At 46.3% G+C, this 25,376-nt stretch overlaps 1 protein-coding gene across 9 annotated transcripts in view; it reads left to right on the forward strand.

The window, feature by feature from the left end:
- Window positions 1-2,601: 2,601 nt before the first annotated feature.
- Window positions 2,602-25,376, forward strand: part of LOC140731963 (transcriptional enhancer factor TEF-5-like) — a 295,063-nt gene continuing 272,288 nt past the window's right edge. For 2 of the 9 annotated variants that reach the window (XM_073053977.1, XM_073053985.1), the window contains exons 1-2: window positions 2,602-2,745; window positions 3,467-3,647. The gene's annotated coding sequence lies outside the window, so the exon portion shown is untranslated. The other 7 variants (XM_073053987.1, XM_073053988.1, XM_073053984.1 and 4 more) reach the window with 6 other exon arrangements.

Raw genomic sequence — 25,376 nt, forward strand, 5'->3', positions numbered from 1 at the left:
TTAATATTCCGCCAGGTGTTCAGCTCTGTCTGCGTGAGTGCAGAAGGACTTCCAGGTGCTCCGGGTCCAGGACGTAAAGCTACAACAAGGGAGTTCATGTTGAGCGTGCAGTGGGGGCCCGGTTGTTCCTGGAACTGCCTCCCACGGTTAGTAGCTTGTTCATCATCACTCATAACTTCATTCAGAAAATCAAGAGACCTGCAGATGATGGAAATCCGAAATAAAATCTGACAATGCTGGAAACCCACAGTCAGCATCTTTTGGAAGAGAAACAAAGTGAAAGTTTCAGGTGCAAGGTGGCGTGCTGGCCATTTCACAAATCCGGCATGTGTAGGTTAGGGTGGGCTGTGTGGCCTAAAAGATAAGGTGTCTGACTGGAGTGTTTGATACGACACTGACTGAAAGCTGCAGGTTCGATTCCTGTCCCGGTCGTTTAGTGGCACGATAGCACAGTGGTGAGAGTAATGCTACGACAGTGCCAGTGAGCCAGGTTCAATTCTCACTGCTGTCTGTAATCAGTTTGTGTGTTCTCCCCCTGTGGGTTTCCTCCCACGTTCCGAAGGCATACGGGCTAGTAGGTTAGTTGGTCACAATGGTGTAATTGGGTGGTACAGGCTCGTTGGGCTGAAAGGGCCTGTTAGAAACATAGAAAACCTACAGCACAATACAGGCCCTTCGGCCCACAAAGCTGTTACTGTTCTGTATCTCTAAATAAAATAAAACCACGTCGAGTGGGACTGTGTAAAACTCTGCAGACAGTTTGCGGATGGTGTAGCAGCCACCAGGGAAGACTCCGAGAGTGCTGGGGGCTCAGCGTGCACTGAAGCACTTGCCACCACACTTAGGCACAAGGGCTGAGCGGCTGGCCCATCCCTGCTTCCCACCGGATCGCCAGTCCAGGGTGATGGGGAACGGCTGGGAGCTCTGGACACAGCAAAGGTTGCTGCCCAGCCTCTGAGACACAAGGTGCTGCAGATACAGATGTCCACTGCGCCTTCAGCAACAAGCCATCTGCTGGAGGAGCGGGCTGGGTCAGGCACCACCAGTGAGGGTGTCTCCAGCAACCGGTCAGGCACAAATCCTATCCGATCTTTACCACCTACTCTGCTCGCTCTCAATCGTAGCCAAGCAACAGAAAGCATTGTTTACAGGGCCGATTGAGGAATTGAGCTTATTGTCAGTGCACAAGTAGAGTGAGGTGTAGACACAGTGGAAAACCTGTTTGTAGCCGCCTGTAGATACAGAAAACACACAGAATGTAAACACGAGGAAATCTGCAGATGCTGCAAATTCAAGCAACACACACAAAACGCAGCAGGTCATCTATAGGAAAAAGCACTGTCGACGTTTTAGGTCAAGACCCTCCGTCAGGACTAACTGAAAGAAAAGATAGTAAGAGATTTGAAAGTAGGAGGGGGAGGGGAAATCCGAAATGATAGGAGAAGACTGGAGGGGGTGTGGTGAAGCTAAGAGCCGAAAAGGTGATTGGTAAAAAGGGATACAGAGCTGGAGAAGGGAGAAGGTCATGGGATGGGAGGCCTCGGGAGAAAGAAAGGGGGAGGGGAGCACCAGAGGGGGATGGAGAACCAGCAGAGTGATTGTGAGAGGGGCAGAGAGGAAAAAAGGGGAGGGGAAAAATAAATAAATCAGGGATGGGGTAAGAAGGGGAGGAGGGGCATTAACAGAAGTTAGTTAAGTCAATGTTCATGCCATCAGGTTGGAGGCTACCCAGCCGGTATATAAGGTGTTGTTCCTCCAACCTGAGTGTGGCTTCAACTTGACAGTAGAGGAGGCCATGGATAGACATAATGTAAATTATGTATAAACAAGCTGTATGAACTTCATCCTGATGAAGGGTCTCAGCCTGAAACGTTGACTGCTCGTTTCAACGGATGCTGACCGACCTGCTGAGTTCCTTCAGCTTGTTTGTACGTGTTGATTTGACCACAGCATCTGCAGTGTACTTTGTGTTTATGTAAATTATGTATCAGCCAAGAGAGGAAAAAAAAGACTTCAAAACCAGGTGTAAATCGACCATTCGAGACGAGTCCATTGTATTACAAGGTGTGATCCTTATAATGGGGTCCCACCGCTGAGGTGGGTTTCAGAGCCGGGTACTTGTAGGCAAGTAGTTGTGCCTGAACCTGGTTTCAGTGACATGAGGGCATGACCCCGGCGGTGGGGATCCCCGGCAGAGTCAGTCTCCCCTAGGTGCTTCAGGGCTGTGCCCCTGATGGACCCGGCTGTCTCTACCATTCTCCGTCGGCCCTCCTGAGCTTCCGCGCGTTGAAATTGTAGTTCCTGGCCGTCGCGGCGGCTCAGGGCAGTTGGGGACAGAGTGTTAAACACAGAGTGTGCCAACAAAACACAGATCGCGAGAAACGACTTTAAAGAAATGAAACCATTCCTGCTCTATCTGTCCACCATGCGGCGGCTCCCTCTCTGTCCCCGCTCCTGAGGAATTAATGGGCATTCACGCACCCTGCCCTGGGTCTCCTTCTCTTTAGATGGCGCTTCTGTTGGGAGGTTGTATTCCCGAGCTGACGGCAAGCTCTTCCCGGCAATCCAATGGAGCTCTTTGGTCGAGGGAAGAGAGGAAAAAAAGTTTCCGAAAAATCTGACGTCAGGGTGTAATAGTAGAGCTACTTTAAGATGTGGGAGTGAACACAACTCCCCTTATCCAATTCCAAGGGATTGCCAGCTAATGGAGGGCCTGTTGAGAGAGTAGAGCGCGATCCCAGAGGGGTAAGGCACGAAATGTTGACCCTCCAAACAAGCTCTCCCCCCAAAAAAACCCACCGGGAGCCCCAGTGCGTGCACACACAACATTCACAAAAGCGACACACTACGGGCGGACGCAACTAACTTGGTACTGTAGTGGCGCTTGGATCCGAGAGGTTGACGAACTTTTCTCCCGAGACGAAGTAGTTTGGCTCCTCCTCTAGAGCAGTTCTGGAGCGAGATTGATTTCATACCAAATCTCATTCTTGAAATTCCACTTCGCTGTCAACCTCGGGAAATATAAAAATAATCCATCTCGAGCGAACAAGTTTCAATTTTTGTAGCTTTTAAACAAAAAATATATCTATATTCAAATATCGTAGGCTCCTTTCAGCCATAACTCGGCGTCTCGGGATTTTTCCCCCTCCTTGTTTATATAGTCCGGGGACTTTTGAGTTGGTGAGTCTTTTGTCAATTTCACTTGGGTCAATTTCACCGCGGAATCCGCGCCACTCAAATCGACGCAGGGAGGGAGAGCAAGAGGTCTGAACGAATCTTTGTCATATTTTACATTTTTTAAAGACGAACTTCCGCAGGAAAAAGAGAGGGGGAAAAGAAAATGATTCATGTGCAATAGTATTTTATGCTTGCTTGTTTTACTTTACTTTCTCTGCTTGTAGTTGGGTTTAATTTCTGACTAGTTACCATGTTTTTTTTTTCTCTCTCTCTCCCCTCACACACGCAGCTGTGGAAAGTTTTTCAGAGTTTACTCGGGCTCCAGAAACTTTTTGTTTTTGTTGTTTCCAAGTCAAAGATTGTTTGCTACGGCCGGGGAAAGAACACCTCTATCGGCTTGGAGGTCAGTTGGATAAATATCGGAGATCGGAAGTTTGCCCACCCGCTTTTTTTTTGGAGATTTTACCAGGGTAAGTGTTTTTATGTCCTTTGCCCGTGCTGTTTTATTTTAACTCTGTACCGGCTAAACTGTGTTCCTTGAAAGGATATGATAGCTTCCGTCTGCCCTGAACTATTATTCATCGCGCTCGTGTCTGTGTGTGGACAGCTTGGTCTTCGTGTCGTTCATAGATGCGAAGCTGAATCCGAATGTCATTTGTACAACTGGGAACAAGGGTGCGGGCGAGGGGTGGGGTGGGGAAGAGATGAGAGGATGGCTAATGTGGTCTCCCCCATCCTGTGACACTGGCAACGGCTCGGAAGAAAACAAAAAGAAAATCTCCAATTTTTTGGTTTTTAATTCGCTCCTGAACTTCTTCCAATTCTCCGAGCCGATCCCGTATCGTTGTCCGGTTGTTCTTGCGGTTAGCGATCTCGCTGGTCGTGCTGTTACTGTATTTGGGTTTTTTTCTCTCTCTTTGCTATTCTTGTTATTTCTTATAATCTCGTGGCCCCGTTCCCGCCGCCCCTGGCTGTTTAGTCTGCGGGCCCGCGTTTGGTACGCGTATTTAAATCTTAAATGGAACAAGATATGGCATTTATATAACAGGTCGCCATAATGTGACAGAGAAACTATGTCCGCTGCACACGCATTGCAGAACCGATTCCGGTGATGGGAATGACTTCGCCGATGCAGTCTGAGGTGTGGTAGCAGTTTCAGTGTGTTGTCCGGTTCTGGAGCTGTACCGATCCGTGCCTGTTGGTGAAAGTTGGGCTCAGGCCGCTGGTGTTGCGGGACTGGGCCAAGCAACAAATCATCCCATTTTATTTTATGGCCTTTCGCATGGAGTGAAACTCCCCAGATTGATTCAGTCCACAATCTACACGTCAGTTTGCTCTCTATTCCACAGGCACCCACAAGCTGTATAAAATCCACAGTCTGCCAGGGTTGGAGTCTCTCTCCGGTGTCTGGGAAGGTCACGGGAATGACTGTCCATCTGTACAGCCATCCCGGGAAGCTTCCCATCTGTGTTACCATTCTGACAGTGACCCAGGGGTTCCCACACCATTGTATTTTGTCAGCCATTGATATCGAATTGATTTAAATTTGTGTCTTTGATATCTTTTAATAAATTGGGAAGCCTTTCAGCCCGTGGTAGAAATGTCAAATACTAGAGGTGTTTATTTATGGTGGTGATGTGTGTGTGTCTGTGTGTGTGTGTGGGGGGGGGGGTACTGTTGAAATGAGATGTGTTGGGTAAGTTTTTTGACATAGTGTGTGATTGGTACCTGGGATGGGCTGATGGGGTGGGGGGGAGGTGCTGGGAGGAAGGAGGGTAGAAATCTGAATCTTTCTTACCCATCTACCCTCACCAAAATAGCTGAAGCTGCCAAAGTTTAGTTCATGGTATGTATTATACTGCAGATGTAGGAAATCTGAAATAAGACCGTAAAATATAGAGGCAGAATTAGGCCATTTGGCCCATCGTCTTCTCCCTCATTTCCCTCTCAGCCATAATCTCCTACCTTCCTCCCCGTGACCTTTCATGGTCTGGCTAAACAAGAATCTATCACCTCTGCCCAATACAAACAGGAATTACTAGAAATACCCAATAGGTCAGGCAGCGTCTATGAAGATGGAAGCAGTTAATTCTTCAGGTCTGAAACTGACCTGAAATGTTAATTATTCCTCTTTTCATGAGTGTTCCCTGAATTGCTGAGTGCATCTAGCATTTCATGTTTCTGTTTTCAAGACTCACTTGGCTTGGGGTTCTTGGGGACATGGGGCGCAGTGGCTAAGTGATGTTGTGATTTTAATTAACTTGCTAGGCTGTCCACTCGCCCTCACCTCCTCCCCCCTAAGTGACAAGGTTGAGAGCAGGGAAGTTTGGAAATAGCAATTAGACGATCTGAAACTCAGGAATGGTGGAGGGAAAATAACAGTTTGTTTAATGAAGAGGGGAGGGGATGGTGGAAGATAATGAAATCTAGTTTTGTGTTGGAGAGGGAGACACTCTGCTGAGTTGTGACTTGAGCTGTAAGGAGATGAGAGGGGAAACTGTAAAATTACACACTTCAAAGTTTGCAGTACCAGAAAATGAAAGCTCACTGGTGAGCTGGGAAGAGTGCAATGGAGAGAGAGTCAGACAGACGGAGCTTGGAAGCCCTGTTTTGTTCTGAACATTGGTGGTTGAAAAATGATTGTGACTTTAATGTCTGAGTTAACCTGCTGGAAGTTAATCATTATTTATGAGATTTTCTGGCAAGGAATGAAAGGGCAATTATGTTTCTGTAAAGAGAACATTTTTCAGTGTACAAGTTTGAGGAGAATTCACTCTCTGGTACTGGTTTGTTTCTGAAATATCAAAAGTAATCAATCATATTGAACAAAAGAAAATGTAGTAATGGATTTTTAAGTGTATTGGAGCTTGGCCATTTTAAACGATAATGAGCTGGCTATAGTTTGACCATCACTTATAACAATTATTCTGTTAATCTTCAGAATGTAGCTAGAAAGGAAAGCACTGTTAAACCATTTGACTGAAGTGACCAGCATTGGCCTTGTCACTGGGAAGGTGTGATATCTCATTCTTCCTGACTGGATATCATGAGCCAACATCAAGAAGTCATTGACTGATCTACAGGATAACACACCAAAGAGGCTGTTTGGCTTGTTGTGACTATGCCGGCTCATTGAAGGACCTGTCCAGTTAGTCCCTTAGACATTGACAAACGTCCTGCAAGCATCTGCTCTGTTTATTTACTTGCTTTGAGCTTTGCTACCGAGCCTGGCTCTCCCACCCTTTCAGACTGCACGTTCCAGATTTAATAAGTGTGGGTGTTTTAAAGAAAAAAGACACTTTCCCTTCTCTCCCATTTGGTTCTTTATCAATGCTGGTCTCCTTGCCCTGAGTGATAAGACCATGAAAGATAACGTGAATGATTAGGTACTAATAGCTTGACGTTACCTCATTTATTGTGTTAGTGTACCACACGAGGGGGCCACCAGATTGGCAGCAGTCAGTAGAACAGTACTGAAAACATTGACTATGAATTTAAAAATGAGATTGCATGGTTTATTCTTGTAAATAATTTTTGATTAATAAGGTTTGATATTTTAGGAAATTCTGGTAGAGGTCAGTAGGTAAGCAAATGTGAGGTGTTGCACTTTGGTAGGACCAAGCAGGGGATGTCTTGCACGGTAAGCAGTAGGGTACCGAGATGTGCGCTACGACAGAGGGATGAGGTCCATAGTTCCTTGAAAGTGGTGTCACAGGCTGATAGGGTGGTAAAGGAAGCTTTTGGCACGTCGGCCTTAATAAGTCATTGTATTGAGTACAGGAGTTGTCATGTTGAAGTTGTATAAGATGATGGCGAGGCATAATTTGGAGTATTGTGTGCAGTTCTGGTCACCTACCTACAGGAAAGATATAGGCAAGATTGAAGGAGTGTGGAGAAAATTTACAAGGATGTTGCCCAGTCTGGAGGAATTGAGCTATAGGGAAAGAATGAATAGATTATGACTTTATTCCCTAGAACGTAGAAGATTAAGGAGAGATTTGATTGAGGTGGACAAAATAACGAGGAGTATAGACTAACCGACCTGTGTATAACTGAGCCACAGGCTTTTCCCACTGAGATTGGGCGTGATTAGAACTAGAGGTCATGGGTTAAGCATGAAAGTCAAAACTAAGGGGAACATGAAGAGGATCTTCTTCACTCAGAGGGTGGTAAAAGTGTGGAAGTGGTGGATGTGAGATTGATTTCAACATTTAAGAGAAATTTGGATAGGTGTGTGGATGGGTGAGTATGGAGACCAGGTTCGGGACCAGGTAAATGGGACTAGGCAGAATAACGGTTCAGCATGGACTGAATGGGCTGAAGGGCCTGTTTCTGTGCTGTAACATTCAATAACTCTTTATTGGAGGTTAAGGTTCTGTCTATTGTTGCATTACTTTTGCTGGAAGATGCTAAGGACATTTGGGGCTTTCCTAATGCCACCACATATTAAAGATCAGCTAGCTCAATGCAGTGTGAGCCAACCTTGGGACTTCCCTTGTCTGCGCCTCAATTGTGCACAGGTCGATCACTTATCAATGAGTCACTGTCGGTACTCTTCCAGACTCTCTAACACATGCACGCCACATAAACCAGTATCCCAAAAAAAACCCACTTTATTGACTGCGGCAGATAAGCTCCTAATCTTGTTCTGGTTCTCAGTGTCTTGGTCCTGTACCACTGCCCTTGACCGATCGGCTGCTGATGTGTGAGCTCACTTTCTGTCACCCTGGGGCTCATCGATGACCACAGGCTCGGCCTGTTTCCTATGGGAAAGGCAAGGTTGAGGAGTGAGCTGACAGGAGCGTTTAAGGTTTGAGTTTTGGAAGAACAGATGTGGGGGAGAAAAGCTGGAGGCTGTTAGCATTAGATACCAGCCCTTGTCAGGCAGAAAATTTATAAATGACCTTAAAGTGGAGAGAACGTGGAAATTGGCAGCACGAGCATTGGTTGCACTGTGTCGTATACATGGATTAAAGGAAAGCAAGATGAAGGGGGTCACGTGGGTTGTGCACAGGAACAGTATACACTGAATGGCCTGATTGTGTGCTGTAGGGAATTCTATGCCATTAGATTTTACTCCCCCATTCTGTGGAACGGACAAATGAAGAGCAGGAGGAGGCCACTCGGTCCCTCTGTCCTGTTCTGCCACTTATTAAGACCGTGAATGATCTTAACTCTACATTTCTGTCTGTCCCTACAAATTTTCCGTCCCCTCATTAATTAGGAATTTATTGTTTATTGAGATACAGCACACAACAGGCCTTCCCGGGCTTCCAGCAATGCCTCCAATCAGCCCTAGCTCAGTCCTGGCCTAATCACAGGGCAATTTACAATGACTGTTTAACTTGCCAAACGGTACGTCTTTGGACTGGGGGCGGAAACCTACAGGGAGAACATACAAACTCCTTACACGCTGTAGTGGGAATTAAACATGGATCTCTAGTACTTCACAACCATGCCATAATAGAAGAAAACACAATAGAATATCCTCAGCTCAGGATCAGAGTGAAAAATATCTTTTGTCTGTGTAGATTTTATATGTGCATCTATATATTAGTGTTAAATCACGTAGGCATCTGTGCGTTATGCTGGTCTACCATTACTTGTCGACCAGCCAGTGGTGTAGCAGGCAAATGGTCGCAGGTTCAAGTTTGGCCAGTCCTTGCACGCTTTCCATCCGTGTTGGGTTGAGCGTTGAGCTAGCAACTTGGCCTCGTAAAAAACGGACAAACGCTAAAGAAACAACAAGGTTGCTGCCTGATGTGCCTCAGGGCGGGGGAAGAACAGCAACACTCCTTGTGCCCTGAGCGTCCTCTCCAGACAATGAACAATAAGCACGTTCAGATTAGTTTTATTGTCCTTTACATCAAGGTGTGAAAAAATACCCTGCTCTCAAGAAGCTCACAGAGTAAATGGTATACGTGGTAATAATGAATATAGTGAGGACGGTGGCAACCACGGAATGGTGCAGGGTATCACCGTGCCAACTCGGGCAGTGCCAAACCAGGTGCTGAAATGGCAACCACGGAATGGTGCAGGGTATCACCGTGCCAACTCGGGCAGTGCCAAACCAGGTGCTGAAATGGCAACCACGGAATGGTGCAGGGTATCACTGTGCCAACTCGGGCAGTGCCAAACCAGGTGCTGAAATGACAACCACGGAATGGTGCAGGGTATCACCGTGCCAACTCGGGCAGTGCCAAACCAGGTGCTGAAATGACAACCACGGAATGGTGCAGGGTATCACTGTGCCAACTCGGCAGTGCCAAACCAGGTGCTGAAATGGCAACCACGGAATGGTGCAGGATATCACCGTGCCAACTCGGGCAGTGCCAAACCAGGTGCTGAAATGGCAACCACGGAATGGTGCAGGGTATCACCGTGCCAACTCGGGCAGTGCCAAACCAGGTGCTGAAATGGCAACCACGGAATGGTGCAGGGTATCACTGTGCCAACTCGGGCAGTGCCAAACCAGGTGCTGAAATGACAACCACGGAATGGTGCAGGGTATCACTGTGCCAACTCGGGCAGTGCCAAACCAGGTGCTGAAATGACAACCACGGAATGGTGCAGGGTATCACTGTGCCAACTCGGGCAGTGCCAAACCAGGTGCTGAAATGGCAACCACGGAATGGTGCAGGGAATCACCGTGCCAACTCGGCAGTGCCAAACCAGGTGCTGAAATGGCAACCACGGAATGGTGCAGGGTATCACCGTGCCAACTCGGGCAGTGCCAAACCAGGTGCTGAAATGGCAACCACGGAATGGTGCAGGGTATCACCGTGCCAACTCGGGCAGTGCCAAACCAGGTGCTGGAATGGCAACAACGGAATGGTGCAGGGTATCACCGTGCCAACTCGGGCAGTGCCAAACCAGGTGCTGAAATGGCAACAACGGAATGGTGCAGGGAATCACCGTGCTAACTCGGGCAGTGCCAAACCAGGTGCTGAAATGACAACCATGGAATGGTGCAGGGAATCACCGTGCCAACTCGGGCAGTGCCAAACCAGGTGCTGAAATGACAACCATGGAATGGTGCAGGGAATCACCGTGCCAACTCGGGCAGTGCCAAACCAGGTGCTGAAATGGCATCAACGGAATGGTGCAGGGTATCACCGTGCTAACTCGGGCAGTGCCAAACCAGGTGCTGAAATGGCATCAACGGAATGGTGCAGGGAATCACCGTGCTAACTCGGGCAGTGCCAAACCAGGTGCTGAAATGACAACAAGGGAAGCGGTAGAATTAAGGGACTGTGAGAATGGCAGCTCTCAGTTACTTGTGCAGGTAGCTTCCCTCTGGTATGTGTGAGTGAAGTCTGGTCCCCAGGTCAGCTACTGATAGTGCCCTGTCACCAGAACTTAGCGAGCAGCTGATGCCCACAGGAAAAGCGAAGGGAGCAGTGGACAAACTCACTACCTGCTGGGAATTAATTATTGTTTGTGGGATTTACTGTGGGAATTCTGGCTGGGAAAGAGAAGGATCTTGTACCTTTATTTTAAAAAAGCACTTTATTTTTTGAATAAAGTTCCCCCGAATCTGAAAGCTTGCATTGGTTTGCCTTAGAAAATAAATATCACAGCAGGTTGGGAAGCTTGTTTTATTTTGATAGAACTGAGAATGGAATGCTTTCTACGGGCTGTGATCCTGCCAGTAGACCAACAGGGCAGAGCTAAAGTCTTACAAACCAGCTTTCTCCTGTAAACTCAAATCCCCCCATGCCCTGTCTCTCCTGGAGCTGAATACAGTTTTACCTCATCTTGGGTGATGAGTGCTTCCATTCACTGGTGCCCTAGATGCACTGGTGTGAGACTCCATTTTACCTGTGCCTCACAGACAAAACGCTGAAGGGTCTCGGCAGATCAGCGATGGTCCTGCGTTTTGAGTGGGACGCTCGGGGCTCGCAGCAACTTTGTGTTGTGAGCTGGCCACCTTTGAGTGACAGTGACAATCTCTACATTGCCAGCATTTACTGCCTGTCCCTGGTTGTCCTGGTGAAGGAGCAGATTGACCTCCTCCTCGAGCTGCTAGAGACAATGCTGGTGCTCCCACAGCACCATAGCACCATGGTCGACCAGCAGACACCAGGGATTAGAATACGGGGCCTTTGGGAACGAGAATGGCTGTGTCCACACTGGTCAGATAAATAATCAATTCAGCCAGCAAGGCCCAGTGGTGTGTTTATAAGCCACAATGATCACTTGTGTGCGTTGTTCACTGTTGCCTTCCCTCAGTAAGAACGATGGGGTGATGGGCAGTTTTGGTGATGAGCATCTCCTTTGAGTTCTCCCACCCGGGAGCCCACATTGGACGAAAAGCCCCAAAGTTTAATAACAACGTGTTGAAAACTCTTTGACAGGACAGGAAAGGTGAAGGAGAGAGTCGGCAACTTTAAATTCTTCTGGGTTATCACTGCGGAGGACCTGTTCTGGGTCCCGGTGTGAGTGCAATTGCAAAGAAAGCACACAACGCCTCCACTCCCTCGCAAGTTTGCAAAGATTCGGCATGGCATCTGAAACTTTTGACAAACTTCTATAGACGAGTGGTGAAGAGTATATTGACTTGCTACATCGCAGCCAGGAATGGAACTACCAACGGCCTTGAACAGAAAATCCTACAGAAAGAAGTCAATCACGGGTAAGGCCCTCCCCACCATCGAACGTATCTACAGGAAGCTTTGACGCAGGAAAGCAGCATCTGTTGTCAGGGACCCCCACCACCCACGTCATGCTCTCTTCTTGCTGCTGCCATCGGGAAGAAGCCTCGGAACTTGTACCACCAGGTTCAGGAACAGCTGTTACCCCTCAACCATCAGGCTCTTGAGCCAGAGGGAATACCTCACTTGCCCCATCATTGAAGTGTTCCCACAACCTGTGGGCTCACTTTCAGGGACTCTCCATCTCATGCTTTTTTATGTGTATCGCTTATTTAATTATTTCTCTATTTTTATAATTGCACAGTTGGTTACCTTTTGCACGCTGGTTGACTGCCCAAGTTGGTGTAAGCTTTCACTGATTCTGTGATGGTTATTATTCTATTATGGATTTATTGAGTTTGCCCACAAGAAAATGAATCTGAGTTGTATACGGTGACATCTACATATGATGGTAAAAATTTTACTTTGAACTCCTTGAGGTGAGGAGGCAAAACAAGTACAAGCCTGCTTTCCTCGAACACGTCCATCACCTCTATTCCAGAGCCTGAACAAGCCAGGTGGAAGTGAGGACGGCACTATGGGACGTCTGGGCCAAGATTGCCTGAGTGACTGCTAGACGTCTGCAGAAACCTGAGATAGCAGACAGAAGCTTTCGGGGTTGTCAGAAACCGTTGAGGCATAAGGCAGTTAAACGCTAATTATATGGCAACTCATTTCATTTCCTTTTTGATCTAATTTTTAATTTCCTTTGGATTGATTGGCTAAGGTTTTTCAGGTGTGAGGTGTTGGAAATGGATACGGTGCATCAGGAATAGGGAATGGAATCCCTCGGGACCCAGCTTAAGGAACAGTTCATCTTGGGTCCTTGCACACTCTGCTCACTGTTCTCACTTCCTCAGCCCCTGCTGTGTTTCCTCTCGTTCACTGCCTTGAACCCCATCTTCCCTATGTGCCGCTGGGACTGTGTGTCGTGTTATGTTGGGGGTGCATTTATGAGGTGCCATGGTAGCATAGCAGTTAGTGTGAGGCTACTCGGGGGAGTTGGAATTCAGAGTTGAATTCTGGTGCCATCTGTGCGTTATCCTCATGGCCGCGTGGGTTTCTCCTGGGTGCTCCGGTTTCCTCCCACAGTCCAAAGATGCCCCTGTTAGTAGGTCATTGCAAGTTGTCCTGTGATCAGGCTGGTGTTGAATAGGTGGTCTGCCGGGTAGTGTGGCTTGCTGAGCCAGAAGGACCTGTTCCGTCCGGGCTGTATCGCTAAATAAAAAGACAATTACGTCCCAATGTGCTGTTACATACTCGCGACGTCACCAAAACTGCCAGGACTGTTTGTCACTCAGTGTAAGCGGAGGCTCTCATTCTAAAAAGTGCAAGAGCAGAGAGATCTTGGAGCCGAACCTGCTTTACAAATGGAGCTGTGGACGACAAGGGCAAGGGATTCGTGATGACTGGTTTGGTTTGGCTGCAGCTCTGTCCGGTTGTGGGCGTCACACCTTGGCTTCGAGGTAAAGGCTTGGGAGAGGGCGCAGGGCGACGAGGGACTTTAGTTTTGTGGATGAATTGGAGAAGTTGGGGTTGCTTTCCTTGCGACAGAGGAGTTTGGGTGAGGACCTGATGAACGCGAATTTAAAATTAGGGAGGGTATAGAAACTATTCCTTTGAAAGATGTTTCAGAAGCCAGAGGATGAAGGTGGCTAGTTGTAGAACCAAGAGTGACATGAGAAGGTTGAGTGAAGGGATCTGTATTATATTGATGGGGGTACCATTAGATAGAAGAATAGAGGCATTGACTTGTATAGCACAGAAATGGGCCCTTACTGCCCTCCTTGGTCCATGCCGACTGTGAGTCCTAATTACTCTACTTCCATTTGCCCGCATTAAACCCATATCCCTCTGTGCCTTTCCTGTCCTAATGCCTTGTAGATGTTGGAAGAAGTTTCACTTGTGCACACAGAAGGTAGCTAGATCGGTATCTGAAAGGAAAATATTTACAGGGCCATGGGAAGTGAGACTAACTCTATCTGTTTTCAAGGAGACGGCGTGCTCTCATCGGGCCCAACAGCCTCTAACCGATTCTGAGTACGAATGGATGGAGGGTAAAGAAACAGTGGAGTTAGGAGGGGAAGTAATGTAGGCAGAGGGCAAGTGGCATTAAGGGATATGGATAGGTCATGAGGTATTGGAAGTGGCTGATTATAGCCACTTAGTTTAATTGGAGATAGAGGGGGAAAAAAAATTAATTTCTCACAGGTTACAGGATTCTCTTTAAGCAAAATTCAGCTTTGCCCGTGGGAATCTGGAAAACATCTGGCTGGGTTTCCAGTAAGGCATGTATATATTAATAATTTGAGGAATTAGATGAAAGAGCAAATCTCGGCTAATCTCCAGCTTGAATCTGGGTGTTTGGGGTTTTCAATTGTTTCCTGAACACATCGGCGTGTGGAAGCTGCAGGAAGTGATAGAGTGGTTACTCAGAGTTCAGCGTAGACTCTGGCTGACACCGCGTGGCTGCAGAACAAGATTGATTGTTCATGTAACAAAAATTAACTAAATCACTGTGACCCTTCTTACAACATAAGCCCCTCCCTCCCATTATCTGTCGGCATGCTTCTTCCAACTAAAGTCGGCTTTGAGTAGAAGTAATTCATTAGACCTCCTGCTCTTTGTTTGATGCTGTGAAGTTTTCTGTAACTTCAGTGACTTTATTCTTCTCGAGTTACCCTCTCCACAGATAGGTCTTGGGCAAACCTTTTGTTTTTCCATACAGTGGAAAGGAACAATGGGTCAGTGTATCACCACAGCCCTCAAAAAGGCCTGCCTGTAATAATTTAGGGAATTGAGGAGTGTAATCCCAAAATATTGGCAGAGTGGGTGCAGATTTATTTACCCAGGAATTGGGTTTGTTAAGAATTGGGCATTTACTGTCCTGATCTTTGTAAGGGGCACAAATATGTTGGGTGTTGGTTCGACGTGACTGAACTGAGTACCTCTGGAACTCTGTTGCTGGAAGGGTGTCACATGGTTGAGGGTGGGGTGGGGGGAATAATCAGTGGTAAGGTTCGGTTAGGTTTTTCTTTTGCGTTGTATCATAAACCCTTTTACAATTGGGTCATAGCTTTAAAACAAACTTTTTTCAGGAAAGGTTGATTAAGTATGCTGGCAGTAACCTGGTGTTGTGATTTTAAAGGCTGTTTAGTCACGTGGGGTGTAAAGAGTGGTATGGGCCTGTATCTATAGAGTCATGGGCATACAGCATGCAAACTGTGTATGTGCCCAGCTTGTCCACGTTGACTGTTTCACTCAGCGACCGCATCCCACCTGCCCGCATTTGGCCCACGGACCTCCTCCGTGCTTTACTTCCCCTCCACTGTCCCCTCAGTTTCTGACGATGTGCTGATCTTGCGCTCCTTTGCGGCATGTAACTGTAGGGAAACCTCGTGCGTATCTTCTGGGTTCCTGGGCTGTGTCAGGTGACATTGTCTCTGCTCACTTCCCTTGTTCTTGAGCCAGTGTTTAGGCCGGTTCACTGTTCTATTTGCCTGCTCTTGTGTTCCCTCTGGCCCACGTTTCCCTGGCATGCTGACTCCCCCCGATCTTCCGGCAGCGTCTTCCACCGTGTAGCAGACAGACCAAGAGCTGGAGTCAGTACCTATCCCTGTCCTCCTGTTCAGCAGGAGTAACTTCTACAGCGTTCCTGAGGCAGTGTAATTGATGACCTCAGTGCAGGCAAGGAATTGAAGCTGGCCATTTCCTGGACTCGGTGACTCAATGTCCACACCAAGCTGTGAGCTCACGTCACTCAGTGGTTATTAGAGAGAAATGGGCTCCAGATGCATTGTTTAGGCACGTTGGGACATCATTGGAGAAAAGTCTGGAGGAGTTGAGAATTAAAGAACCAGGGTCAACTGGAGGTGACCAGCTAAGGTGCCTCTCTGTGAAGAAGTAGTGTGGTTTCCAGAGCTTTGGTTTAATTTAAACCTTACATCCGATGTTCTACAGATGGGATGTATTTAAGTGGTGCCTCATGCAGGCCCTTTTGCACCCAATTATGTCCCAAGCACTTCACAGCTGATAGAGCTGAATGGAGAGTTATTTACTGTTGTAGTCTTGCAAATGTGGCTCTTAGTTTGGGCTCAGTGAGGTCACATACACAGTGAGGAGTCAGAAACATTAGTATAATACTCACCAAATGGTCCGGTTCGGTGACCGTAGATGAGAAGTCAGTGTTGGTGAAATATGGTGGTGTCCCGTCTCTTAGAAAATGTGCTGTGGGGTCTTATCAGCCTGGGAGAACAGTCGGGCCATGGTGGGACATCTCATCTGAAAGTTCACAGTACTGCATGGGCTGTATTTAGAATCAGATTTATTACCACTGGCCTAGCTAACATGAAATGTGCTGTTTTGCGACTACAGTATAGTGCAAAGGAATAAAATTACTGTAAGCTGCGGAAATAAATAATGCAGATAAAATAACAGGGTACTATTCATGGGTTCATGGTCCTTTCATTAATCTGATGATGGAGGGGATGAAGCTGTATCTGAATCATTGAATGTGGTCGTCAGTTTCCTCTACCACCTCCCTGTCTGTAGAAATGAGAAGAGGGCATGTCCTAGATGGTGAGGGTCTCTAATGATGGATGCTGCCTCTTGAAGGTGTCCTTGTGAGTGTTTTGCCTGAGTTGAAGCCAGCAGAGTCTATAACCCTCTGCAGCCTCATGCGATCCTGTGCATTGGAGCTTCCATCAACATCATCTTTCTACAGATGTGGTTTGCCATTGCCTTCTTCTGGGCAGTGTCTTTACAAGATGGGTGACCCCAGTCATTATCAATACTCTTCAGAGATTGTCTGCCTGGCATCAGTGGTCGCATAACCAGGACTTGTGATCTGTACCGGCTGTTCATACGACCATCTGCCACCTGCTCCCATGACTTCACATGGTCCTGAATTGGGGTGGAGGGGGGTAAGCAGGTATGACACCTTGCCCAAGGGTGAGTTGCAAGCCTTACAGCCTCCTTGGTAGAGACGTGTTATTGGGGTCTCCATACCAGACCCTAGTGCTGTAATATCAGTCAGAATGCCCCCTGCTTCACCTCCTTTATAAGAGTCCTTGGTGGCTTGACAGATCTCTCAAACTCCGAACAAGCTGGAGCTTCAGGCGTGCTTTCTGTGTGATGGTGGGTCTAGGATCGATCCTCTGAGATGTTCTTTGCCCAGGAACTTGAAGCTGCCCACCTTTCTACCGTGGATGCTGTTCTTTCCTTCCTTCAGCAGTGAGTGAGCTACTGGAGCCACAGCTCTGTGCTGGCAGATGGGTTATCTGTAGCCCTTGTAGTTGTGCTTTGGTGATACTAACAGATGTGTTGCACACTTCAGAGCCGGTTTACCGATTTCGCTTCTGTCCTTCCCTTCTGGAATACAATTCCACAAATGTCCCCAGTTTGCCCGAGTGCTAGTCTTGTTGCATAACCCTGGGCAGTCACTGTTGGAGAGTTATTTCAACTCGATCAGATCCACACATATCTTTCTGGGAAAAGTGTCTGAATAGTGACTAGGAATGGAAATCGGATCTGATATTTCCCTGGCCCAGGGCCACAGTGGTCCTGTGTTACTGCAAACTGCTAACTTGGCATGGAGCAGTGTGATTGAATAAGAGGTCTTCTGATCCTTGCCTTCAGGGTCTGTTTATCCACTGAGCCACTGTGGGTCTAAGTTTCAGAAGAGCATGGAAACAGGTCCTTCAGCCCAACTTATCCATACTATCCACCCTGGTTGCTTGCTGTATGTTTTGCCCAAATTTTTCTAAACCCTTTCTACCCAGTTATATTCTTCCTGCGCAACGTTTGAAGACAGAGCTTCTGCTTGCCATAGAAAATAGTTTTAGTGTTAACACAAGGTAGAAATATATTTATTGAGCCTCTGGCATTTATTTCATCTTTTGAGTTTGTTGAGAGCCTTTCCCAGTTCAATCTCAGTTAACTGTTTGGTCTCCATTGCTCCATTTGTTTGGGGGAGAACCAGCAACAATGAGACAGATTGTAGTCTTATCTGCAATCTCCACAGGAGCTGAAGGTGATGAAGAGAGTTTGACTTGGTCGATAAGAGTGCAGCAGTTCCTTCCAGTGGTTTGAAACAAGGGTATCTACCCTTGTTGCACCATTTATTTCCTCAAAGCATACATACAACATGGCAAATTGGCTCGCTAATTACTCCGCTAATTTTCCCCGTGATCTACTCTCCTCCTATTTCAACCTCTTCTAGGGGTGATTTTGAAGTTGACTGATCAGCCGTTAGCCCATATGTGTTGTGTATGTGGGATAATATTGGATCACCGTGGTCACAGGAGGGACATGGAAACTGCATGCCGATAGCAGCAGAGGGTCAGCATTGATCCCCAGTGACTGGAACTAAGGCACATTTTAAATAGGTTCCATGCTGTTTCTTAGTTTTGGGCTGCCTGCAAGAAGATGAACCTCAGGGGTTGTACGCTGCACACGTACTTGGAATCTTAAACTGCGGTGCATCCAGTCTTTTAGTTACCTGATCTCTCTTTATGTGGCTTGAATGTTTGATAATTGCCTCTGAAAAGTGGCTGACTGTGTCAAAGGTGCTTCTAATATTTCATCCAGCTCGATAAGGTTGATGAGCCAATTGGTTTGATCCAAACCACGGAAACTTGTGCCTGCTCAGTATCCCAGTGCATTTCCTGGTGGGGGATTCCCCCCACCTCCAGTTGCGAGGGTTAGGCTTGGCTGCATAACAGGTTTCCTCTGTGCCCTGGTGTGAGGGGACAGGGATATTTTTAGCCCTGGCAGGAAACGTAGAAAATAGCCTGAATGCAAAAATATTTATAATGTGGAAAGATTGAATTTTGCAGGAGTTCTGTGAAAGTCTTCATTTAAGTGTGTGTGTTTGTTTGTTTGTTAGTGGTCGTCCCCCTGTGGAAGGCAGATAAGCAAACCCAGCCTGTGCTGTGGGAACTCGCCTGTTTAATGAACGTTTAAGGTCGGAGCAAGTGTCGCTTTGTGGTTCTGCTGGACAGCCGGTAGCGTCACCAATATAATGCTCCTGATTTGGTCGAGCTAATGGATTTGGGTGGCGGAGCAGTGATGTGGCCCTACCAAAGGAGGTGTAAGGTGCTCCTTCCCTCCGCTAGCCTGCAGGTCACCCTTGGGCAAGGTGTAGCACCTGCTTAGCCCCCCCCCCCCCACCGATCAGGGTCATGTGAAGCCATGAGAGCAGGTGGGGGTTGGTCGTCTGAGCAGCCGGTGCACATCACAAGTTAAAGTTCAAACTACATTTATTATTGAAGAACATATAAATTATACAACCTTGAGATTTTTTTGCTCACGGGTAGCCACAAAGCAAGAAACTTAAAAGAACCAATTAAAGAATCAAAACAAAAATAAAAGACCAACACCCAATACGCAAAAGAAAAAAAACCCAAATCATGCAAACAATTGAAATGAACAACAACAATCGGAACCAAAAATTGAGCCCTCAGATCCCAGCCTTGGAGTAGGCCCAAAGCCTCGCTTGTCAGTTCATCATATTAGCAGGCACAGAGCACAACAGCTGGGGCAGTCTTTATAGCCTCAGCACTGGTGGGGGGTGGGGTGGGGGGAGGGAGAGAGAGAGAGAGAGAGAGAAAAACTGGAACCGTCAGGGAGAATGAGCGAAATTGGTTCTCGCCCTGGATCCCAACACCCTGTCTTTTTGGTCTATCTGGGCTGTCATTTAAATTGACCCGACAATGGAACAGTGACAGGCTCCAGCCCCTGGAGAGAGTGAACAAAATCAGCTCTTACCTCCAATCTGAACTGATATTTAAATTGTCTAAACAGCGAATTGTACCTTGCTTTAGGAGCCAGCTGCAGCAAAAGGCTCCAGGCCTAGACCACGCTGCCCAGCAACTCACACCAGGCCCAGATTTCATCACCCAGCCCAAAGCCACTCTCCAGCTCTTCAGATCAGTGATCTAACCTCGCACCCTGGACCAGTCGAATGGGCATCAGAACTCCTTCTGCAACATACCACCTTGGCTTCTCTCCCGAACCTGCGTCCTCCTCACTCGCCCCTTCACTGTTAACGGCGATAATTTAACACCGTTCACCTCAGAAAAGGTATTGTTAGTTGTGCTTTTAAGTCAGACTTTTTAGCTTTTTGACTGCCAAAAAGCTGTTGCATGCGTTCAGTAGTGCTATCTGAAACAGAAGTTCACACAAGTTCTGGTTATGCGACCACTGATGCCACCAGGCAACCTCTGAAGAGTATTGATAATGGCTGGGGTCACCCATCTTGTAAAGACACTGCCCAGAAGGTGGCAGTGGCAAACGACTTCTGTCAAAAAATTTGCCAAGAACAGTCATAGTCTAAGACCATGATCGCCTATATCATACTGCACGGTACATGATGTCATATGGCACGGCATGGCACATGATGATTGGATTTCACTTGGTAATGGCAATGCGCTTTCCGTGGACACCTATTTGGTAGAGGTACATTGCGAAAACTGAGATCCCATGGGTCTCAGCAGTGACTGACCATGATTGCTGTATGGTTAAAAGCTGCAGCGTACGACTCAGGCTGCCATGCATTGTGGGAGGGCTGTCATGCCAGAGGTGTATTGATCAATGGAAGTGTTAAACCAAGGCCATTGCCCTCTAAGAACAAGAGAATTGTCCCAGTGTCCCAGCCATTTATCCATCAATCAAAGACCTGTAAAGAGATTATATGGTTGTTATCACATTATCGCAACCTTGATCACCACACTATGTGCAATTTAACTCCTGCATGTTCCCTTCAGAAGTATTTCAATGCAGTTGAGAGCTTCCTAATGTCATTAAAATGATGCTGTTTGAATGGAAATCTGGTGGTGGTCTTTCGCTTTACAAGATAATTAATGTAGTTGTAAATGAATCCAGCATGATACAGGATAGGTTAACGAGCCTTTCTTCATTATCATCAGCAAGCAGAACTGATAATTTAATTGGAGTGGGAAGTGTGTGTCACTAGAGGTGTTTTACTTCTATTAGTTGTTAGTGGGATATGCGCACTGAACTTGTGAATAAGAGAGTTTGTGGTAGATTGCCAGAGATAGTGGAAGTCATGGTTTGAGAATGGGGATGGCAGGGAGGCTGCTGGCCTGTCAAGGGAGACAGTAGGAGTAGGCCATCGTGACTCTTGTGTAATTCTCGCAAACCATTTCAGTAAAACAGGTACAGACGCCTATCGGGAGGGGTTTAGGTGTAGAGTTCCTGGAATAATGACATGGATTTGGGAAAGTGCAGAGTGGGGAAGGCAGGGCTACAGTGCTTGTTTTGAAGTGAGAGGGAGCAACAGTGAATGATGGAGTCAGGGGGAGTCATTGAGTGGCTGTTGACAACTTGCACTTGGTCGAATAGCTCAAGTACTGAATATCTGATAGAAGAAACCGAAAAATCTTGGGTTTGCTTTTATGATTCATTCATGAAGTTATTTATAATTCTTTAAAATCCTTTGGACCCTGCAGGACTTTTAAGGTTTTCAGGGTTAGGGTGGACATTTCGTTAACCCCTAACTTATGTTCAGTAGCTCGTGGCGGTGATGTGCTGGTACAGCTGAACCACTATAACAGAGGGAATTGGGTCTCTCACACACGCACACGCAGCATGTATTGAAGGGAATGAACAGTCGGTGTTTTGGGCTTCTGTGTCTAGTATTTCAAGTTCTCTAGAGCCTTTGGTTCTTGCTGTCCTCTGTGACGGGCTACTGGGTCGCCTGCGTGATGACTGGCTTCGTGGCTGTGGACTCACTTTTGTCAGCTTCACTTGTTTGCTTCTGTTTGCACGATTTGTTTCTGCACATTGGGTGTCCAACAGTCTCTATTCTTGGCTGCCTGTAAGGAGACAAATCTCAAGGTTTTATGTAATACACTTCGTACTTTGAATGTTTGAACTTTGCAACAACTGCAGTTGTGTTGTGAGGACTGGGTTAGATTTAGCCAGACTTCTGTAACTATTTGGTTAACTCTTGCCAAATTTCCAGGGAGCCTAGTTAGCACAAGGTACCGTATCTCTCTATCCAACAAAGCCTTGGTAGTAACGAGATTACATCTCCTATTCAGGGGTAAACTGTGGCAAAGTGGCAGTACACTTACCTTTCAGTACTGAAGGTTCAACACCAGAGACCTATACATGTGGTCTAGGCATCTGCATCTCAACTCATTCCCTAGGCAGGCTTGTTCAAATAGTCCAAGTGTGTTTCAACAAACAAAGAGCTTTTGGTATTTGTCAGTTGACTGTAAGGATCACCGGGTATCGTAAAACACCGGAGATGTTTATTGCTCGTCCAGTTTGTGGAGCCTTTCCCAACCCCTGCATTTCCCAATGCAGCATGAGATGGAGAGTGAGAAAGATCTTCAAGCCAGTGATCTTCAAGCCAGTTTTGGGAAAGCTGCCAGCCGGTGTGCAACAGCAGACTCCCACAAGCAGCAGCGCAAGGGGAAGACTAACATGTGTCATGAAATTTGCTGCTTTGTGGCAGCCGTACTATGTGATACGTAAAAATACTACAAAATCACCACATTGTATTTATAAATATAAATTAATCAAGCCTCCCCACCATCGGGGACATCGTCAAAAGCCAGTGGCTGTAAAAGGTGGCATCCACCGTAAAGAACCCCCATCACAACCCGGACTCTTTTGAGTTAGTGATGGAAAGGAGATCACTAAACAAACTGTGGACAATCTGGCACATCCTCTCCATGAATAAGCAGCAGAGCACCCTTTCGAACGGACTCACTCAGCTCCTTTGTCACAAGGATCGTTACAGAAAATGTTTCCTACCAAATACAATAAGCATATTCAGTAGTTCATCTCTGTGCGACAGGAGAACACACATCATAGTACTAATCTGTTTATTATTTTGTATATTATTATTGCATAGTATTGTATATTGGTGAATTATTATTGTGTATATTATTCTGTACTTAGTTAGTCTGCACACTGCCAAAAGTGTCTAAGCATTGTTGGTATTACGGAAGAATTTCCTATTCGGGATCGATAAAATACTTGTTGTTGTTATTATTATTATTATTATTATGGTGACTGGGAAGTCTGAATTGCTTTGTGACATATATAGGAATAACACCCAGATCACTGTGCAGCTGAGTTTGTAAGCACATCTAATTTTGGATGAAGATCACTTCTGAAAGATGGCATCTCTGCAGTCTCACTGTGTCTGTGATGAAGAGTGTGAGAATCTCTAGTCTTGAACCTTCTGATACAGAGGTGAACGTGTTCCCTGCCAAACACATTTGATACTTGATAAGCAGAATGATTCTTGTCACCGGACAGCTTTAGTTCATGGAGGAATACATATAACATATATATAACATATAACAATTACAGCACAGAAACAGGCCATCGTGGCCCTTTTAGTCCATGCTGAACGCTTACTCTCACCTAGTCCCACCTACCTGCACTCAGCCCATAACCCTCCATTCCTTTCCTGTCCATATACCTATCCAATTTTACTTTAAATGACAATACCGAACCTGCCTCTACCACTTCTACTGGAAGCTTGTTCCACACAGCTACCACTCTCTGAGTAAAGAAGTTCCCCCTCGTGTTACCCTTAAACTTTTGGCCCTTAACTCTCAACTCATGTACTCTTGTTTGAATCTCCCCTACTCTCAATGGAAAAAGTCTATCCACGTCAACTCTATCTATCCCCCTCATAATTTTAAATACCTCTATCAAGTCCCCCCTCAACCTTCTATGTTCCACAGAATAAAGACCTAAATTGTTCAACCTTTCCCTGTAACTTAGGTGCTGAAACCCAGGTAACAGTTTAGTAAATCTCCTCTGTACTCTCTCTATTTTGTTGACATCTTTCCTATAATTCGGTGACCAGAACTGTACACAATACTCCAAATTTGACCTCACCAATACCTTGTACAATTTTAACATTACATTCAATGTTAATACTCAGTGCTCTGATTTATAAAGCCCAGTATACCTAAAGCTTTCTTCACCACCATATCCACATGAGATTCCACCTTCAGGGAACTATGCACCATTATTCCTAGATCACTCTGTTCTACTGAAATGTTATGTCACTCAAAAAAAAAAAATGGCAAGTGTAGGGTAGCACCTGGATAATTAATTTAAGATGACCAATAGGTTTGTGACGATTGGTCTTCTGACTGTAGACATAGAGTTGTGTCATACAGGGAGGAGGTATTAGATCCTGAAGACCGCCGACACTCGGTGATTCAGAAATGGCTTCTTGCCCTTTGACATCAGATTTCTGAAGTGTCTCAATCCCATTACTGCTGCGTCATAATTCACTTTTTATTTCTTTTAGTAATTTTATTTCTTTTATTAATTTTATTTGTACTGCACTGCTGCTGAAAAACAATTAATTTCATATCATTTAAATAGATAATAATAGTTCCATTCTATTGGAGAGAATAGGAGAAGGCAGAGGAATGGGGTTGAGAGAGATGATAAGTCAACCATGATGAAATGCTAGAGCAGACTCGATGGGCTAAATGGCCTGATTCTGCTCCTGTGTCTCCTGACATAAATGGGTAGGGGCTGGAGGGTCCTTTGATCTATAGGCAAACAATATTTGTGGAAGAAGACTAGTGCAAGGATTTTCTGAGCTGCTTTTGCCGTATTGTCAAACAATCGTGTGTGGCCTAGAGGCATTGCTTAATAAATCTGTTGAATTGTCTTTGTACAGACTTTGTCAGAGGGACGCAATATGTAGCCTTCAAATTAAGCTGGCCTTGCCTTTTGTTAATGGTCTGATGCATGGCTGTTATAATCAAGGGCAAATATGGGGAGAGTGATGAAGAATATAAGGCTGATTGTAATCATGTGAGCCTCCACTCTGTGTTTGCCCAGCTACCCGAGAATCCTTTTTTTTTGGCCATGGTTATAAACAGGAATTCCTCTTCCTTTAACCACCATCTCAATGCTCTCACCCCACTTCATGTTCTCCACCTTGGAGTCTGCCGCCACTATGCTAGATGTGCCTCCTCAGGCACTGAGAATGTCTTGGGCCAACAGCAAGTGTTCAGTTTTCATGTTGTTTGAAAGCAAATGTCCACAAGCTATTCAACTTGGGCAGCAGTGCAGGTGGATTTGATTCTGTTCTCTCCATCTGTGAGGCGTCAGGGCTGGGGTCATTATGCAGCAATTGAGGGAAGAAAGCAGGTAAGTTTCACTTTGTGGAGGAGGAGAGGGAGAGATCCTCCTATCCCAGCTGCTGAAATGAAGAAATGGAAATGGGATCCACAGGATCAGGTGATATGGGATTGGTGCATTTGAGAGGGCAGATAGAATCTGGAACAAGAGAAACTCTGCAGATGCTGGAGGAACTCGGGAGGCCAGGCAGCATCTATGGAAAAGAGTGCAGTTGATGTTCTGGGCCAAGACCCTACATCAGGATAGAATCTGGACTAGTCTCCATTGAAAAAATAGTACAATTTAGAGTTCAACAGCTTCCCAAAGTGTGGGAGTAAATCTGTTCAATTCTCTGAACTGTGGTATGATGCT

This window comes from Hemitrygon akajei, chromosome 8, assembly GCF_048418815.1.
Source record: "Hemitrygon akajei chromosome 8, sHemAka1.3, whole genome shotgun sequence".
NCBI classification, from domain to species: Eukaryota; Metazoa; Chordata; class Chondrichthyes; order Myliobatiformes; family Dasyatidae; genus Hemitrygon; species Hemitrygon akajei.